A 14143-nucleotide genomic window follows, 5' to 3' on the forward strand; every position below is an offset into this window, starting at 1 on the left:
CCTTTAAGGCGCGGAGCGGAGCCCGCGGGAGGCGCTCGGGAACGAGAGCGCGTTCGGCTCGGCTCGGCTCGGCTCGGCTCGGCTCGGCTCGGCTCGGCTCGGCTCGGTCCGGCTCGGTCCGTGCGGCGCGGGGCCGGGAGCTCCGCACGGTCCCGCCTCTCCCGGGCCGCTCCGGGGCGCGCCGACCCCCGCGGCCGCCCCGCCCCGCCCCGCCCGGCCCCGCCCCGCCCGGCCCGGCCCGGCCCGGCCCCGCCGGCAGGAGGCGGCCGCCCCCCGCCCCCCGCGGCCGCGCCGCTCCCCCCGCCCCGCCCCGCTCCGCCCCGCCGACCGGCCGGAGGCACGGGCGGACGGACGGGCGGGCTGAGGGACTGACTGACTGACCGGCGAGGCCGCCGGAGGCAGCGGCTGCCCCCGAGCCGCCGGGTGCGAGGTGAGTGGCGGCGGCCGCGCTCCCCGCGGGATGGGACCCCGGGCACGGCCGCTGCCCCCGGGCACGGCCGCTGCCCCCGGGCACGGCCGCTGCCCCCGGGCACGGCCGCTGCCGCCGCGGCGGAGGCGCCGCGGGCTCCCCGCGCTCCCGGGCAGCGCCCGCGGTCGCGGAGCTGCCCGCGGAGCTTCCCCGAGCCGCTGCCCCGCCGGCGCCGCGCTGTCACTCCGGCTCGGGGCTCTCCGGCGCGGCAGCCCGAGAGGATGCGGAGCTCGCCCCGCACTCTCCGCTCGCCGCGGAGCACCTGCTCCGGGGCCGCGCTGCAGCCGGGGCCGCCGGCGGCGCGGGGCTCCGCGGGGACGGCTCGGCGCCCGCGGGAGCAGCGAGCGGGGGGCGCGGCGCAGGGGCCGCATCGCAGCGGGGCTGAGAAGTGTTTGGTGGAGTTTTGTCTCTTCTTTCAACTGGAAAAGGAAAGGCATCGGCGGCGGCGGCGGCGGCAGCGCGCACGTGCGATGTAAAGAAAGAGGGACTTGATGATGCTGGCTGGTTGCAGCTCGGTAGGATACCGGGAAAGGCGGACAGAATCAACAGGGCACTTGTTGAGTGGCGCACGGAACCGCTTCGGCCCAGAGCCGCCGAGCTGGTTTGGAGAGTACTCACCTTGAATGGCTCAGCAGTGGGGCTCTGGCTTGCCTCGACTCGTCCAAACTCCAGAAAACAATATGACGTTTAGAAAGGGGGGGGAAACAATGTGGTATTGTGATTAATAGGAGAAAAATGAGTAGGGTATGCCGATGGTTATCAGTGCAGTGCTTGTAAAGCATGGATACCTAGTGCTGCAGAGCTGACTGCTTAACCTTTGCATCCATTCTACTAGTAACACTTGTAGCCTGATGGATCACGATCATGGATTATGACTTCTTTAAGAGGGACATAAAGTGGTCTTTTGAAGACTGAGTGTACTCAAGTTTATTACTTGGCAGGGAGCAGCATCATGAAGCCTGGGAATGAAAATAGGAAGTGAACATTACTCATTTAGTTTTGATATTGTGTCTTTGACGGTTATAAGTGTCATCATAGACTGATCCTAGTTCAGATAGCATTTCATGCACTGAAAAACATTACTCTTGTCCTGGTTGGTACCTCCTTCTTCTAGCAGTGCAAGCAGTCCCTCTGATACGGAATATGTTCTGAACAAGTCTGGTTATTTATATAATGGGCAAATGTGTTTCTGGAAGAGTAAGCCAGACTGTATCATACTGTAGAGTGTTCTCAGCCTGTAATATCTTAATCTCATCTGTTCAAAATGAAAACAACAGCCACCGGAAAACTGAAACCACTCTTGCCTGATGCACGTGGCTAATGAGGTTTATGACAACAGGGCTGTGAACAGTGTTACTACACTGAGGTGTTGCCTCAGACCTGGAAGTGCAGTTCGAGGTGAGGATGGGCTGTCCTCTGGCTCTGTGTAACCAGTAGTGGCAGAGGTCCAGCCTGAGTTTTCAGAGAAACAGTCCTGGTTTCTTTGTTGTCCTTTTGGAGCCTTCGTGAGATAGAAGAGCTTATTCTGGAGACTGGGAAGGGATAGTGGTAATGTGCCCTGCTCCTGAAACACAGGCTTGACAGCTGTTCTTGCCAAGAGACATTCTTCCCTGGTGGGACACTGAGGGGCTTGAGATGTCACCCTGTTCTCCTCTGCCCCCTGAGGCTGCAATGAGAGGGTTTTGGCCTGGTCCTTAAATGCATCTGGCCGTAGGTAACAGCATGGTGAGATGCTTTAGAGTAGTTTGCTCGGTTTCAGTTCTGCTTTGTTTATCTGTGTGGAGGCTTTGTTGCATGTAACTGTGTTAAGTGAGATGCAGTTAAAATTTTGATTTGCTATCCTGATAGGAAATATGCTTCAGTTTTCCCTTTGAAGTAGTTAATTGTAATGCCTAAAGGGTTGTATAATAGCCTGGATGTGCATGCCTGTGAATTTATCTGGCCATGGTATCATCACAAACCTCTCTGATACAGGCAGGATCAGAGTGTCCATCCTGTGTAGAAACTTCTGCAGTCATCAGAGGAAAGTCATGGGGTTTTTCAGAATAAAGCTCTGAACAAAATTCCTGTCTTCAGGTGAGTGTTAGCTCTTGCTAGGTGCGGCCTGACTGTATTCCCCTGGGGGAATCATTTCACACCCTTTGTTTCACTGGAAAATTTATAGTTCCCAACTGCACTGCTCAGTTCTGAGTGGATGCAAACCATGCTGACTCATATGCTGAACTCCAGCCTTGCTCCATGTAAACACAGGCACACTTCTAAAATATTTAATTTGTAATGTCCTCTGTGGAGAGCTATCCCACAGCTCCTGGCATAATTCCCAGAAGCAGCAGATTCTGGGGTTCTGGGAGTTTCAAAGGCCATTGGTGCCCAGCAGGATAATCATCTGAACTAGTTTAGTGTAGTTTACCCTGGCACTGGGACAGTTCAAACTGAACAGGTATTTAATCTTGCTTAAAGCAAGTCTGCTTTGAACAATACATGGTATGTGTATGAACAATCTGGAGCCTGTTGGGACATGGCTGTCAGGGGATCTACATGGAGGGAAATCTTTGTTATGGCAAGTACACTTTGGTGTAGATGTACCTCCCAACAATTTCTAAAACAACCTCTGTGGGCAGTTATAGTAAAAAAAAATCAGGAATAAGCTATTAGAGTATTTGTTTTCTTAGTTCCTCTCTGGCAAATACCAGTGGTAGTTAATTGTCTTGTGAAATACCCAAGTTTATATCCACGGGTGAAATACATGTTAAAAAAAACTTCTCAGAAATCCAGAAACTCACCCCCATTCATGCACACAAAATTTCTCATTCTTTTAATTGAAAATAAGTTACAGTATATGATTTGGCTACAAAGGAAGAGAGTGAAATCAAATAATGATTTTTAAGTACACTTATTTTGTCTGTACCTGCTAAGTACAATATTGGAGTTTTAAGATAAATATCTTCTCCTTTAAAGCAGTAATTAGTTCAGTGGAAACTAGCTGTTAAGAAACTCATTATTTGGTTCTTTTGTGGGTTTTAAAATTTGGGTTTGGTTTTTTTTTGGTTATTGTGAGCTTGGTTGAAAGAGAGATCCATTAAGATAAGTACAGAGAGTAATTTGGGAGAGGTTCAGTGATCTTATGGATGGTCTAGATCAGTCCCATATCACTTGCTCAGGTGGGCTGACTGTCAGTGCATTACCTGTAATAGTTAAACATCATCTGTTTACTGAACCATGCCCAGCTTTGCTGATGTGATGACACATCACATCCTGCAACGTTTTAAGCTTCCATTCTTAAGTTTTTATTTTGAGAACAAGATTCTAGAGACACTAGAGTAGTGGGATTTGCTCAAAACTGGCTGTGTCTCGGTTGCAGAAGAGATTCCAAACCCTGGAGAAAAAGCCCCTGGAGCAAATGGGGCTCTGGAGCTCACTGAGGTCCCCTGGGGATACAAACCATCACTCCCAGTGTCACAGCACAGCAGCACTTGTATCCGTGCACTGTCAGTGCAGCAGGAAATGCAAATCTGTGCTCTTACCTTTACAGATGGTAGGATTTTAAGGTAGTGTTCCCATCACTTCTTTGACTGCAGGAGGGGTACCTGGCATAGTACTGTTTTGGTACAGGAAGCAGCTTTTCTGTGAATATGATTCAAGGATCAACTTATTTTCCTTTTTTATTAATATGGGGAATTTCCTTACAAATGTGGCTTAATTCACAAATTAATTTCACTAGAAAGATTTTTTAATCTGAAATTGAAGTGTACAGATGTGGCATTTTGTTGCTTAAGTGTGCTGAGAGATACATTTGCCATTAATAGGGTCCCATTAGTTGTGAGGTAGTCTTACAACCCATATTTCAAAATCCTGCTTTCTGTGATGGCTGTTAGTGGCGTTTTTCTTTGTAAAAGCAAAGGAAGTTAAAAATTGTGTCTGCATCTGTTATTGCTATGATCACAGCTGTCTTTGTCCAGTTTTAACCATCCTATTCTGAGTAGCTCTTAACTGGGGTTGTAACTTCAATGGCTATGTGCAGAAGAAGCAGAAATGGAGATCTTTCAATGCTGTCTTCTTCTCTCAGTCAAAAAATATTTCTTTTGACTTGCACTAGTTTTAATCAGGATGCAATGAGTCGAAACATTCCATTACTAACTCTGTTTTGGTGCCTGGAATAGTTAGAACTGATCTGGTTATGACATAAATTAATTATATTAATTAATTCTATTAATTAAGCCAGTTCCTTAGCACTATTTGATTGTGGGTTGTCTTGAGCAATCAGATGGTACCGCTGATACTGTGCTTCTGAGACTTGAAAACTGGGAAGATCACTTGAAATCGGGTGATGCAATTTTTGTACGAGGTAATGTACAAAATTCTGTCATCTTCATATGGCAGTTGTGAAACAAGCGAGTGCTCCTTGCAACATGCTATCAGTTATTGCATAAGTAGGCACGAAATAAAGGCCACCCCTCTGTCTAGGTGAGCAGTGGGATGTGCTGTCTTCAGGTGCCAACTTACTTTTACACCGATGTGCAACACCAGTGTAAAAAAACATACAAGAAGATGTAAAGCCTGTGTTTATTCACACCCTCTTTGCTAGCATATGCATTGTCCTCATCTGAAGTGGAAAGCTACGTCCTGTGTAATTGATGTTAAAACGAGTTTGTAAATGGCTGACTTCCTAACTCTACCTGGAAAATACTGTCATGAGAGGAGTTTTTTTATAAGTTAGATGGCAACCTGTTAGTCTGAGTAACACATTGCTGGAAACTGTTGGTGGTAAAGTAGCAGCAGCTTGGAAAGCTCTGTGACCCTAACCCAGATTTGTTTTAGAGGGTAACTTCTAATACAGAATCTTGTACAGTTTGGTCCAGTTGGAGGGTCAGCTGTCTATTTTGAAGCTCAGACTGCTGTCTTTTAAGATGAAAGCCATATTTTGTGAATATGAACTCCTTTTTATCTGTTTGCTGGGCTTGTCTGAGGGAAGGAGCAGCTGTAGTCCATTCGCTAGACCTGCATTTGGCTGTTGCTGCCATTGTGTTGTGTGTAAACATGTACCATTATTTTGGATCATATAGCAGCCTGTTCAAAAGGGTCTCGCATTCCCCAGCTGTTCTGCAACTTTTCCATCTCTGAGCTTGCCAGCTGCTTAATACAGGCAACTGTAGCTGCATTTGTTTCTCTGGTGTTAAGTATTAGTGGAGATAAAATTGACTTGTTAAATGTTAGATGCTGTGAGCCCCTCTCCTGCTTCGAATGGATTTAAAACAAAAGCAGGCTGTTGGTACCACATCGAAGTTGTTAGAAGTTTTCTTTGTCATTAGTTGAACAGATTGCATAAAAACCCTTGTTTTGTAGATTTGAAACAAACACGAAATACAATTGTGTTCACGTATACAGCCACAGATTGTAGCGGTAACTAATCCAAAATTACTGGGTTACAAAATGGTGTGCCTTAAAGCCATGTCAACAGCTCATTTGTTTAACCACTTCTCTGAACAATGTTCAGTTTGACAAGGCATCCTGTGCTCTCTTGTCAGCCAACCCTTTGTTTACTGATCTGGGAACTTTTGTTTCAGTGGCAGCACTGCTCAGACTGGGTGTCAAGGAAGGAGCAGGGGCCCTGCAGGATCTTGTATCTGCAGTGAGTGCTCAGTCCAGGTGAGGAGCCACAGGCTGAGACCTGCCTTTTCCAGCCTGCTCTCCCTTCCATGAAAGTGGTAAGAAATGTCTGGAAGATGTTTTGTGTGACTGAACTCCTTACTGCAGCTTTGAATCCATAGCTATCTGCCTGGAGATACAGAAGTTGAAAGTCAGAGTAAATTCTAGCTCGTTTGGAAAAAGGAGATAATTCTGTTCATGACTAAAGTTACTACTCTAACCACTTAACCTGTCAATTTGAAACTTGGGGTGAGGAGGAGTGTATCCTTGGCTGCTGCTAGAGACTGCTAAAGATAGTGATAAAGTTAAGTTTTTAGAGGCTTGAGCTGGTGCCATTGATTAGTTTCCTTACTCCCATACAAGGGGAAACATCAGGTATTCACCTGAAATAATTTTTAATGCAGTTTGTATTTGAAAAATGTAAATTTTCTTTCATGGTTTTGCTATTTGTTGCATGGTGAAGGAGACTGGAAGGGAGCGACTTGTGTATTCTTGCTCCTGATAGCAGAAAAGACTGCCTCTGCCCCGGGGTCCAAGTTACCCATTGTAACTGGCCTGAATGCCCTATTATTCAGAGAGGAAATTTCCAGGTGATTGTAAATACATTTCTTTTTTTCTACCTCTTCTTTTCCCCATCCTTTCACCTCTATCCTTGCTGGTTGTAGCTTTCATGTTCACGTTAAACATCAACACTACCTAAATTATGCTAGGATGACTCTGGCTTCATAATAGAGCCTTGACCTGTAAAGACAAAAGCAAAACCCTAAAAAAAGTCTCTTGATTTAAGCTGGCATGTTTCAGGATCTGTTTTTCATATCTCCAAATAGCTCAGAGTTTGAACTTTTCCATTTTAATGCAAGTGTCTTAAAAGAAGTTGGAACACTGTTTGACTAGATGCTTGCACTTGTCTTCTGGAAAGTTAATTTTTCAAAGTCGGTGTTGGAGCACTAAATCATTATTTGTCTGAAGTCATAGCAGAAATACAGGTTTATAGTTTAAAGTGATCATACTAGTTATGCTCACTGAGCAGAGTGATAGATATTAGATTAAAATGCCTAGCTAACACAGAAAATGCAGAAATGAATGTGTGTTCTGAATTTAATAATTACATGTATGAACAGTTCTTTGGAAAACAGATAACAAGGTTTCTCTTTCAGAACAGCAGATTGACCATGCTTTAAAAATAGAGGAAGACAGCTGACACTGAGGGCATGGAGACAAGGGTAGGGAATGGAGAGGGAGCTTCTGTTCCAGAGAAAGTTAGGGAGAGCATCTTAACATTTTAATTTTTTGAAGTGCTGCTGGTTAATTCATAAACCCCTTTGGAATGAGTTTAGGGAATAGACATAGAGGAGACTGGGAGAAGTGGATTTTGAGAAGTAAGAAAGTAAGGAAGTGTTGGTTTGTCCTCAGTTGAACAGAGGAGGAAGACAGTGTCTGATTAGTGATTAGTGTTCAATTATTGAAGGCTTTAGGAAAAATAAATATTTCTTTAAGAATGTGGTGAGAAGTGAAGTGAAAAGATTTTAAATGGCCTTAAATTGGCTAAATATGTTTAAAATAATAGAGGGGGAAAAAGAAGGGATTACCGTCTCACCCACCTCCTGAGACTGTTTTTAATGAAGTTGGTGAATGTTTTGGGAAGGCATAAAAATAAAGCATTTGAGAAAGCTTTTTGTTAGGTGTTTTTCTTTCTTTCTTTCAAATAAAAGGTTCTGCCAGTGTTTTTTACTTGGCTTAAATTTGCTCCATCCTCTACAGGGGAAAATATTTATTTTAAAGTTTCCTCTAAACTTAAATTGGCTTCCTAGCCAATTTAAAGACATGTCTGTCTATGTAATACCTTCTAACTCCAGGAAAGCTGAAAACTCTAAGGCTTAATGAAGGAGGAAACCTTGTTGATTGCACAGGAGAGAAGCATTTCTAGCAGTAGAAAAAATGCTGTTCTGAAAATGTAGCTTGAGCTGATCCCTTCCACCTTTGTTTCCTTTTGTTGCTGTTAATGATTTCCTTTGCTCAGTGGTAAGTGGTGTTGTGCCTGCCTCACTCCACTGATTCTTCCACTGCTTTCTGGGACTAAAAATTATAGTATGTGTCAGTTTAAAAAGACAGAAATAGAGCAGTGGCAGAGCTTCTTCACTAAGCTGCAAGCTTATGAGAGTTATGATCTTTAACTTTGGCACTTAAAGTTATTTCTCTCCAGAGTGATCATTGCAGCTCTTAGTGTGGGTTGTCCTGCACACTGATGAGTTTGGGTACCTGTTGTCTCACAGGTTGTGTGGCTTAAGTCTCTGCCCCATGTGTAGCTTATCAGCCATGTGCACAGCTCCCCAGAGACTGCACAAATTGTCTCTATCACGACAAGATAGAGACAAAGATTCAAGGCTTTGAAAGAAGGTTGCTTAGGCAAAAGTTGCAATAATGAACAAAATTACAAAAAGAAAACAGTATGTTTACTTAAATAATAAGGATCTGGCTTAGTTAGGCTCTGTTGTTAGGATTGCCTGTTACAGCTACTTGAGTTCTGGATGCTTTGCCTTGTTTGTGAGGCTGTGCTCTCATCTGTAATCAGCATTTAGCTGTAAACTGCTGAACAGCACCAGGACTGCTGCTTCTCCCACCTTACTCCACAAAACGTAGCTGAGGTATTCCTGTTTGGAACATGCTGTTGCATTTAGGCTTAAACTACTTTAGTCAGAGTCTTCTGTCGTTTGTGGTTTGAAGTATATGCTGTGACAAATATTACTTCAAAGGAGTTTGTACAACACTTGACCCTTGCAAAGCTCAGAGAGTAAAGACTCTGCAGAGCTTATAAACACCCTGACCATGGGATTGCACCAAACCTCTTCTGGATGCTCCCCCTGGGCCCGTCCTCTTCCTTCCTGTTGTACTGCAGAGTGCCGACTGTTGACAGGCAAAGGATTTGTTTTTCCTGAAATACACTTGTTTGTCTTGTCTCCATAATATTTGTTGCATGCATGACTCGACAACTTGCATGCAAATACCTATTTTTGTACTGTTTTTGTGGGTTGGCAACAAAGTAATTGTGGCTTCCTACTGCCAGCAAAAGCCTGGTGTATGGGAACCCAGTTGTTTATATGGATTCCTGGTATGGAATGCAATTTTAATTCTTTTAGCTTGAAAATAAATTGTGTTGAGTAAAATTAACTTTGAATTTAAGAGGCACTGAACCTGGCTAAACAATTTTCTAGGGCTTACATTAATAAAAGCAAACTATAGCATGGCTAACTGCTGCTAGGGATGCATTTCAGGTTCTTAAAATTTGTGGTTTAAGAGGGGAATGCCCAGCTTATACTTCTGTAATAAACTTCATGTCTGAAGTGCACTGTGTGGTGTACCCAACTGGAATAGTCCAGCCACAGATAATTTGAAGGGATTTGTGTGGGCAGGGAAAAGGCAGATTAAACATTCCAGGTAAGATATAAATTTCCATGGCCTGGTTTGGGAACCTAACCTGCCTTACAGTAAGAGAGAGCTGTGAAAAAGAAGTTACCAGTGATTTTGTTTCATCTGACCTCCTGTTAGAGGACCTAGTAGCCTTTAAAAGAAATCTTTAAAGCAATATGTGGTCAAACATGCTTTTTCTGGATTCCCAGGAGGTGTTTGCCAGCAAGGAGCTGCTGACATCAAAAGCAAAACCCAAAAGGCCTATATTTGTGTGTGAAGTAAGGAAGCTGGGAATTGGTTTTGTGTTGAACTTCAGCTGAAAGATCTTTCCAAGTGCAATAAAGAAATGAGGCACCTTCCTTATTGCCTTCAAAAATTATGATGACTTATGAGATTCCTAGAATAACATACAAATGAAGACACTACCCTTCCAATAAAACAAATGTTACTTCATTAAATGTTTCTTATGCAAAGACCAATATGAGAACTTAAAATCATGCCAATCACCTTTGAAACAAAGCAAGTAATCTTGGTGTTACAGAGGTTTGTTTCTTGAGGAAGCCCTGAAAAAACTTTTTCCATGAACACGTTGGTATGAATTGGCATTCTTCCTTGCACAGGAAACCACAAATTCTTACTGCGGAAAACTTCTAACTCTTGTAAAACAGTCATTAGTTTTGTGTATTAAATGTTCAGAATGTTCTAGTTTTTGTTGGGGTTTTTTGTCTTTTTTTTTTTTTTTTTTTGTATGTCCCCTGGAGAGCTGCTCCAAGAAATGCTTCTCTTTTGATAAACAGAAGATCACTTGCTCAAATGTTTCCAGTCACTTGTAGTCCCCGTGCATGCTGCTGGGACTTGGATACTTCTCAAATGCCAACAAGCCTGAGACCATCTTTATTGCTCAATTATTTTTACCCCCTCAAGTCTGACAGTTGCAGCAAGTGAACATGATCCCTGTATTAAATACAGCAATATGTTTGATGAGTTGCTTTGTTAGGGTTTCTGAAACTGGTGCACTTCAAATTGCCCCACTTTGGTGGTGGGGCAGCTCCCAGAGCAGCAGCATCACTCAGTGCACAGACAGAGACACACACACACAGACACAAACAGACACACGCAGAGACATACACACATACAGATGCACACACACACACAGACACATGCACACACACACCCTGTGCTTGTGTGCACTCCTTGGAACACCTCTGTGCTATGTCAGTGTGACTTGTACACCTCTAGTATGTGATGTGTGCTACAGGCTGGGTGCTTCGGTTTCAGGTGACTGGAAAAATTACTTCTATAACTTCACTGAACATCCCTCTTTTTCTTTATGCTAGTCTTTTTCAGTCTTCTCTTTTTTTTTTTTTTTTTTCAAATCCCTATTCTGGATTTGGTATGCAAGCTATGATCAAACTGCACATGAAGTAAAACCCTTTCTTAACTAAGTTTTACTTAGTTTTTGTTCTTTTCAAACACACTATCAAAAGTAGCACTCAAATTACACTGCACATTCTTTTTATTTTTTTTTAATGACAGAAGAAAGGACAATGGGTGGGGATGTAGGAAATCACATAAGCTAGCAGTGCTAAAAGTGTCTTTTTTTCTGTTTTTTTTTTTTTTTTTTTTCAGTGCAGGCTACTTGTTTGAAACAGCTTTATCATATCTTCATCAATGTTTTATAGTTTCTACTATTTTGGAGTGTTAGCTGGGTTCTCAAGTACTGGAACATTACTGCTGCTATTTAAAGCAGGACATCTGTCATGATGTGTCTAGAGTCTGATTTCCCCAGGCCTGAACAATTCTTGCCTTTATGCTCTACCTATGTAGCCCTTGCTCTTTCTACAACCTAAAAATAACATAGAAGTTAAACAACTCGTTGGAAGTCTGTAATTTCTGAAAGCAGCAACTTGCAAGTAGCTCTGTCTTGTGTAATCTGGACAATGCTTTGGCAGAGTTTCAATAATTTGCTAAACTAGGACAAATTAACTTTTCTTTCTGGTCAGGTGTACCTTTCTGTACTGGAAGGATGTGCACAAAGTAAATGCATGTTTCTCACAAACAGTGTTAACAGAGCCTCATGCTGCACACACTGAGGCTTCTGGGACCCAGCCCTAGCAGCATCCTCCTGGTGTCCTACCCTCGCTTTCCTCCCTTGCTTCTGGAAGTCATGGCTTGCACCTTGACTTCCTTGGGATTTGGGACTTTTCCCTTCCAGTATCCTCAGTGTTAGCTGCTCTCTCAACTCTGGTTTATGTCCCAGCAGCTGTTCAGTTTGCAGGCTTTTATTGTAAATACTTTGTACAATATTATTACGGTATTATCAAGTATTCTGTGCACAGGATAATGAGGAAACTCTGTGGAGCCTCAGAACTCTTCTCTAGAATGGCAGACTTTAAATCGAGATAAATGATTCCTCTTCTCCCACTGAAACCCTGCTCTGAAAAATTTGTTGTAAAGGCAGTTTTAATGAGCTTTAAAACCTGTATCACAGTTTTCAGAGCAACCCCTTTATGTCTGTAGCTTGCAATAATGTTATTTTTTGGGATGAAATTTTATTACTCTAACAGCTCTCCTCCTATTTCCCTCTTTCCTTCCTGTTCCCAGCTGTATGCATGTGCTGATTATTCTGGGATGGTTCTAGTCCACTCCTTCAGCTTTGTAAGCTGCTTTATCTCAGGTTTTGGTTGCTGGATCAGTAGATCAGTGTCTGCTGTTAGTGAACAAAGGAAGGTGTCAGACTTCCAAGGTATGTGGGAGCTGGTGCAATGGGGACAGTGTCAGACTGGACAAAAGATGTTCTCTGCACAGTTCAGTTGGCCTAGCATGGATCCCTAGATGAATATGAGTTTTCTGATGGCATCTCTCAGTTCTGATTTGACAAACTAAAAACTTTCAAATGGAACCCTGAGATAGTGTTTATTTAAAGCTTAAAATGTTGGAATTGTATTTTTTCCCTTTGTGTTTGTAGCTCCTATACCACACTGTTTTTACATGTTGTTTGTTTAAAGGAAGCTTTACACTTCCCAGGGAAAATTGCAGCTGGGAAAGGCCTGCAATGATTGCAGTTGCTTGGCTGTGTTGGGTTGTAACTGTGTATGACTCTTACTAAGCAAAGATTGTAGATGGTGTTTGTCAGATTGTAAAAATGCTGTGAGACCATCCATCATCTTTTAAAATTAGGCTGAGTTGCAGCATTTTGGAATTAGAATGGTTATAGTGACAGCATGTCTCTTTGTACTGGTGGAGAAAACTAAAGAGTGTGGAATAAATATTAAGGAGATTTGAAATAACTATACATGGGTCAATGCAAACAACATAGGAGGTTTTGGGAAGCTTTGCTAAACTCGGGCTGAATGCTTACAGGTTTACTAGATAGTAATACATGCTATTGAACCTGATGGCTTTGGCTTGTGATCACCAGTGAAGGCCTGCTTTTTCACCTAGTTTTGCAACTGGGAATTTACTTTGGCACAAGGAAGATAAGTTTCTTATTTGAGTTAGCAGAAAACAAGTGTCTGGTTGGAAACATTCCCAGCATGATCTGATTCCTAGCCTTTTCTGCAACTGCTCAATAGTGCCACTAATGCATATTTGGCCACAAAATAGTTATGACAACTTGCATAAACTCCAGGATTTTTTTAAAGTCTCAAAACCACTTTAATATAGGGTGCAAGAAGCTGGTCATTTATAAACACTGGCTTGAAACAAAGCAATCACATTTAACAGAACAGCTTCATGGATGGTCAGTTCCAGGTGCCTTGGCTTCCTAGGAAGTGCCAGCTGAGTTTCTCAGAGCTATTGCTTCTGCCTGCTGCCTGCATGGCATCCCAGGTGCAGCCTGGAAAACTGCCAGGCTCTGCACACCTTCCTCACAGTACAAGAGTCTTGTGACTGAAGACAGCATCTCCCAGAACAAGATCTCTAGATTATTGCTGGGCTTCCTTGAGAAAGGACACCTGAGCTGGCTCCATTGCTTGCCACAAGTGTTGAATTGCTGCAGCATTTTAGAGGAGGTTGTGCTGTACTGTCAGTATATTCTCCAGGCTAATTCATATATGCATTTTTGACCAAAACAAAAGAAGGCCCTCTCTTCTTTTACATGATAAGAAGCCTTTTCCTCATTATAGAGTATTGAATTGAAGTATTTGAAGTAAAGAAAAAATAACAACAAACAACCAAACGAAAATATTTTGATTTCTCACGTCATTCTGGCAGTAGATGTACATCCAGTGTCTGAAAGGAAGACTTGTGACTGTTAAACTCCAGATTTGAGAGGCTGTTCTGCATTGCAGGTAGATGAAATAAAAAATATCAGAGCCATCTGGCAATGAACAGAGTGCAATTGCTTGACTACTTTGAACTTCACATATAAATGAACTTCACATATAAATGAACTTCACTATAAATGAACCTTTTCACAGGTTTTCTTTTGAGGAATGTCCTGAAAAGATTCTCTTTAGATTTTTTTTTATTTTTGTTTTTACATTGTTGTCTGGTGATTTTATCATCCAAAATACTGCATAATTTGGATCTGAGATTTAGATTCAAAGTTAATGTATCTCCATAGCAAAGTCCATGTTGTTCAGAGATTTCACTGTATTAATTGTTAACAAAGGTGTT

General features: G+C 43.0%; 1 protein-coding gene across 2 annotated transcripts in view; it reads left to right on the forward strand.

The window, feature by feature from the left end:
* Positions 1-326: 326 nt before the first annotated feature.
* The window catches only part of SVIL (supervillin), a 133021-nt gene continuing 119204 nt past the window's right edge, over positions 327-14143 (forward strand). Inside the window, exon 1 of one of the 2 annotated variants that reach the window (XM_077788770.1) lies at positions 327-430. The gene's annotated coding sequence lies outside the window, so the exon portion shown is untranslated. The remainder of the gene's footprint in view (positions 431-14143) is intronic. The other variant, XM_077788773.1, reaches the window with a different exon arrangement.

The sequence above is a fragment of the Lonchura striata genome, chromosome 1 (assembly GCF_046129695.1).
Source record: "Lonchura striata isolate bLonStr1 chromosome 1, bLonStr1.mat, whole genome shotgun sequence".
Taxonomy (NCBI): domain Eukaryota; kingdom Metazoa; phylum Chordata; class Aves; order Passeriformes; family Estrildidae; genus Lonchura; species Lonchura striata.